The 6,000-nt window shown below is 43.6% G+C and overlaps 1 long non-coding RNA gene across 1 annotated transcript in view; it reads left to right on the top strand.

Moving 5' to 3' along the window:
• LOC308062796 overlaps positions 1–5,385 on the top strand; it is a 58,340-nt gene extending 52,955 nt beyond the window's left edge. The window contains exon 2 of the long non-coding RNA XR_013927705.1: positions 1–5,385. This exon is cut by the window's left edge and continues 23,267 nt beyond it. This is a non-coding gene — a long non-coding RNA (uncharacterized lncRNA).
• The last annotated feature ends 615 nt before the right edge of the window (positions 5,386–6,000 follow it).

Here is a 6,000-nt window from a genome sequence, read left to right on the forward strand (position 1 = left end):
TAATTCAAAACTTCAGGTTTTTAGCACTGGTCAGTGTCTGTAAAAAAAGACCAGCTGGGTTTGTGCAGTCCTGATGTAAGTTGTCTGTTTCAGGAGTTGTTCCCATTAAAGACATGAAGTCTTTGTCTTTTTTGTACCTTTTCCAGTCCCAGTGCCTCTCAGGACAGTGCTAGACAATTAGCTCCTGCAATCCTATCAAACTGTCAGTGATATCAAATAATTTATGATCTCAAGTAGGGAAGATTAAGCCTGTGCTTAGATTAAACCATTTGCTTGGATGCCAAAATGAAGAGTGTACTTCAAGTGACTACTTAAATTGTTCTGCTAAAGGCCGGTGTTGCAAGGTAGATCCTATATTATGCACTAAAAGAAATGACCAAGAGCAAGGATTATGGTTTGATGCAGGCAGCAAAAGATACAGTGGATGCTGAGCAGCCCTGAATATGAATGTGTAAGAAATTTCCATCCTTATCATCCATAAACGCTTGTAATGGCTAATGCTCTGGTAGAAAAGGCTGAAGGAAAAGGGAAGTAGATATACTGTGTACCGCTATGAAGTATAGCCTATGGTCAAACAAAGAGGCATTTCTGTATTTATAACTTCTTGTTTATTAATCAATTGTAATTGCTTTGCAAGGAAATAACTAGAAAAAACAGAAGTGCACGTTGCTGCTGGCACAGGGGAAGCAGTGCAGTAAGAGGTGTACATCTGTACCATATGCTTTTGTAACTTGATTTTCTTTGGAAACCAGAAGCTTATCCTATTCTTGAGTATCTTGTAGGCAGGTCAGTCAGTGTTTTCAGAATTTTTTCCTGCTTGTTACCTGATTTCTCGGAGTCAAACCATGTACAGAAGATTTAGTGCATATGGGAATCAGTCTGTGGCAGGGCAGGGAGAATGAGTCAGCTCCAGCTGAAGCTGCCAAAACAAGGCACTGCTTACAGATCACAGAAGGGCAGCCGGGTGGAATTTCTAGGTCTCCACTTGTTCTCCCTCTGCATCCCCTACAGGGCTTTGCTGGGTTTGGGGAGGCTGATCCCACTTTGTTTTGGCCATGGAGAAGGTCCAACGCAAGCCATGCTGTGAGCTGGCTTGCAGGAAGCTACATATTCACAGTTTTCCTTTCAGTATTTGCATGACTGTTAATGATAAGGCCACAGTAATGATGATTTTAAAATTATCGTTGCTTGGCATATAAATTAACTACCCTTGGGTATAGAAATCCAAATAGTTAAAAGCTTTCTTCTTGCACTCTTTACTTCTGGAAAGAATAATTTTCTTTCGAGTCACATTAGAATGAGCCTCAAGAAAAGTACTGTCAGTTGGAACCCATTGTGGCAAAGAAATGTGTTAGTTTCCAAGCCCTGATTATATAATAACAGCTCCTTTTAAATAATATTTTATATGTTTGTTCAATTAACTATTTGGTGTGTTACTCCACTAGTTATAAAACTTGATGCCTTTCCCCTGAGGAACTCATGACTGAAAGCAGGTATTTTGTGACATGCACGGTTTAGGTAACGTCCATCCCTCGCAGGGATCTGTCTCGCCAGCACATCTGTGCTGTGCAGATCTGCACCATCTCACAGGGATCTGCAAGCTCCAGACCAGAAGAGTTTCCTGAGCCATGAGCTCAGAGGCAGTGCCTTCAGCCTTGGGTTCTTCTGTCTCTAATCCTCAGCTTGGCCATGGATGCAGCTCATGCACCCTCCATGCCCCGTTCCCCCGTCACGGCAGGGAGCATCACTGGTGCTCATGTTGCCCTGCCCTCTTCTCCATTCGCTGGCCCTAGTGTTGCCAGCTGCTGATGCCAGGCAGGTGACTGCTGCTGGAACTTCCTCAGTTGGAGTTGCAAACTCTAAATTAAAAGGACAGAAAGCAATGTGATGCTCCCCTCTCCCCCCTCCCCCCTTGGCCTCTCTTCTTAGTGCGATATGCAGAGCAGCTCAGAGCCCTGAAATGCTCCTGCGTAGTCAGAGAGCACTTGTTCACACGGAACATCTATTAGAGGTGATGTGCAAAACTGAGGTCCTGCCTACTTTTTGTGAGATCCCTAGCTATAGTTACAGGTGTGGCTCAGAGCATGTAGACAGTTTTTTGCTGAGGTTAGTGACAGCTACATGATTTTTAGGCCAGATTGTCTTGACTTCGAAAGCTGTAGAGCACAGTACAACATACTCTTGTTTTTCTCCATGAAGGAACTGCATCTCATTTACCTTTTCATCTTGTTATTGAAATCCCAGCATGATTTTATTTCCATCTGCAGAGGGCTTTGATGTAGCCTTACTCTCTGTGCAGGGAAGGGAAAGAACTTCTTGTGTGGTGTGATGTCTTGACATCATGAGCTAGAAAGAGAGTTCACGTCCATAGGGCATCGTGTATGCAATGAACTGTGGTCAAAACTGTTAGGAGGTTTTTAAGGTTAGTCCACGGGTACTACTACTGCAATTTCCATTAGCCATTCCCTGAGTGGGGATTTGCAGCTCTGTTGCCCCCACGCCTGGCTGGAAGCTGCTAGGTTTGCTCCTGCCAGCTGGATCAGTCTATTGCTGCGACAAGGGATTGACTTGGGCTATTTCTCCCAAACAAAAATATTTGGGTTTTGTTTGTTTGTTTGCTTGGGTTATATATTTTAGAAAATTATTTCTCAGAGCTATTGATGTCTGAGATCAGGTTTTGTGATATAGTGGAAGCCTGTAGAATAGCAATGACACAGTAACATAATTTCAGAAGTGCCCAAATGCCTGCAAAATTGGATGGAACCTTCTCTCACCAATGCCCAGATCATTTTGAAAAGGGGATGTAACTATTGCAGCAGCTTTTACAATTTAATGTATAGCTTTCACATTAGGCACATTTCACTTAGAAGTCAAAAGGCAAACTCCGTTTTCACTTACCAGTATAATGCTTGTATATGTAGCTATAAATTCAGCTTGACCTTGTGTATGAGTTTCAGAACTGTTGACCTCTCTATTTAAAATATGCTGACTGATTTTCACAGATCACTAGGAAGCTTCTGCTCTGATGCTGTGTCAAAGCACATTTTCAAGGAACAAATCAAAAAATCCTCAGCAGTGCATTGCATGAAATAGTAATTTGAAGGGCTAAAGCCTTATACCATGATGTTCTATAATCCTGTCTCAATGCATTTCCCTGAGTAAATACTCCTCCAGAAGGCTTGTCACTGTTCTGGTTTATGGTGCTCTATAATTGCAAAAGGGTAATCAATAAAATGTCTCGAGCAGTTCCTGAGTAGAGAAAAGGATTCACATGTGAGGTGTCTCATACACAGGTACATTTTGAGCAATTTCCACAGTGAACAAGAGGAACATTTTCATGAAGTTATATTCTAAGATGCTGATGATGAATAACTTCCCTGTTTTACTAGCTGGCTTCCAGCTAGTCACTTGGGAGTTTCTGTATTATGAGCAAGACACTGTTGTGATAAAGCTGCATACGTGTATGTATATGTAGATTTATGTACAGATTATGTCACTGCGTGACTGCCCTTCTGCCCTGCGCAGTGGGGAGGGAAGGGACTGTATGTACTCGACATACACGTGCTGAGTGGTGGAGTATTCCTACCCCTGCCCGTGCTCTTGCCGTGTGTTTTGGGACTAGAAAGCAAGAACGACTTTGCAAGGAGCTCGTTCTGATGAAGCTCCAATTTGCTATTGTTATTTCTGTCTCAGAAAAAAAATATTGAGATTCTTGTGGTTTCCATTGTGCACAACCGCTGCTGCCACTGGACAGGGTCCCTGGTAGGCACCAGCAGTGTGTACAGCAAATGATGGGTGTTGCTTTCCATCAGTAAGCACTCCATACAGTCACTGGCAGGTATCAACTGACAGGTGATGCTCTAGGAATCCTAATGTAATTTTTTGGTAAAGTTAAAATGATGTGCTTGTAAGATAAGGGTTTTTCTTTTACTGGTGATAAGCCTTTCCTCATAGCTTTTGCAAAATGCTTATTGGTTTTAGTGGGAGTTTTACTGAAATACAGGCTAAGCAGGGAATGCTGTGGGAAGAGCTTTGCTCTCTTTGTCATGGACTTTAGACATAGCACACGGTACCCAAACCTGTTGCGGCTCAGCTCATCCTGAGAAAACAATCAGGATGGTATTTTTCTATGCTAGGAAAAACATTGGAAGGATTTCAATAAATAGTCTACGACACCAGAAAGGCTGTTAAAGTTGATGACTTCTCCTGGATTAGGCGTGAAAGAGGAGTGGACTGTACTAAATTGAGTATTAGCTCCAGTAAAACCCAGGAATATTTCTGAGCTAGCAGCATGTGTCTCTTCTAGGGAAGACATTATCTTTTGAAAGTCTCATTATCCCTGACAACAACGCTGCAATCAGCAACCATTAATAAATATTGCATATTACTGATATAATACAGTCCTCCTATAATGGCAGAAAAATAATGTAAAAAAAATAATCTATTTATTATTGTTGTATGGTAGTTCAGTACTGTTAAGTAAAATTGCTCAGTTATCCATGGGGTGGAATTAGGGACTCATTAGTATGTAGTAGTTTGCCAGCCTGTGTCTAACAGATGCTGCATGTTATTTTTGATGCTGGTAGAATTTCAAGGTCCATTTGGAGGACCTTGCATAGTTTTTAAGGCTGCAGTTTTGCCTTTAGGCAATGTGAGGCTCTAAAGCATTCAGATCTTGGCTAGTTACAGGGGAAAAAAGTTGCTCCTGGAGCTTGTACAAACCTTAAGGTTTCCCAAGAACAACCCAGGACAGTTAGACCTCAAATTTTTTTAATGCTGGTGAACCTTCATATGTCACACAGTGTTTATACAGCTTTGCAAGTGCATGCTGTACCCATTCTGCAAGTGCATCTAACCCACTCTGAGTGCCTGTTCCCTTCAGTCAAGAGGCGGAGTTCCCAGGAGCACTGCTTGATAATCTGAAGGTGGCACACCTAATGATCTGAATGTGAGCGAGCATCTGTTTTCAAAGGCAATATTTAGATACAGACCCTCTTGCTGTACGATTTTGCCCCTCCTGGGGCCTGTAAGGGCTGTAAGCCCCCTGCCCTCACCCTCTGTGCCGCCGGCTGCTGCTGCTCCTCATCTCCGGCAGCCACGCGGCGCCGTGTGCCTGCTCAGGTTCAACTCCGCAAGGGCAAGCAGCGTGTCTGCAAGACGCTTCCTCGTTTATTTAACTTCTGCAGGACATTACATAAATCTGCAGTTCTTCACTGTCTGTCGTGTATCTGTATGATATAAAGGTGCGAGTCTAGCCTTCCGCTGTGAGTTGCATGTGCTTGAACTTGTGAAGTGATTCAAATGATGAGGTGTTCACACAGGTAACAGATCAGGAGCTGTCACTTTTCTAAAAGAAAACAACAAAAAAACCCCACTCACCCCCCCCCCCCCCCCCCCCAAATCCAATTATTCAAATTTTGAATTTTGTTCATTCTTCTGCAAGCATCCTTCTTGTGACAGAGCCTGCAGTTGCATAGCACGTTCTCAGGTAGTCAAGCAAATAGCTGATTCTTCTTTGGCTGCCATTCATCAGGTGACACAGAACCCCTCACTTTTGGAGGGCTGCATCTCCTCCACGTGCCCGAGTCACAGCCCAGGGGTATCAGGCACAATCTGGCAAGGCAGGGCAGAGTGCATGGCTGGCTGCGCCCACTGACGCTCTGCGTCTCCCAGCGCTCGCTGCTCCTAAACACCAGTAAAGTGCAATAATTACTAATGTCAAAGCCTTGTTTGTGCCAGTAGAGTTATGTCTGTGCCTGCTGATTTTTGCATGAGCTCTGTTGTTTCTTGTCAGGAGGAGCATTTTTGTGGGAAAGGCAGGAGCTGAAGGAAAGTGCGTGTGGCTGGAGGGAGGTGGGCAGCGCGGGGAGCTGGGGGGCTGACGTGTGAGACTATAACTCTGCCTTTAGGCTTTCTCATTCTTCATGTGAAGGACCCCAATGAAAAAGAATTTGTGATATTCTCCTTTGAGGCTATGAGAGTCGTACGATGTGATGCTAT

Source organism: Falco punctatus (genome assembly GCF_963210335.1).
Source record: "Falco punctatus genome assembly, chromosome: 4".
In the NCBI taxonomy this organism is placed as follows: Eukaryota; Metazoa; Chordata; class Aves; order Falconiformes; family Falconidae; genus Falco; species Falco punctatus.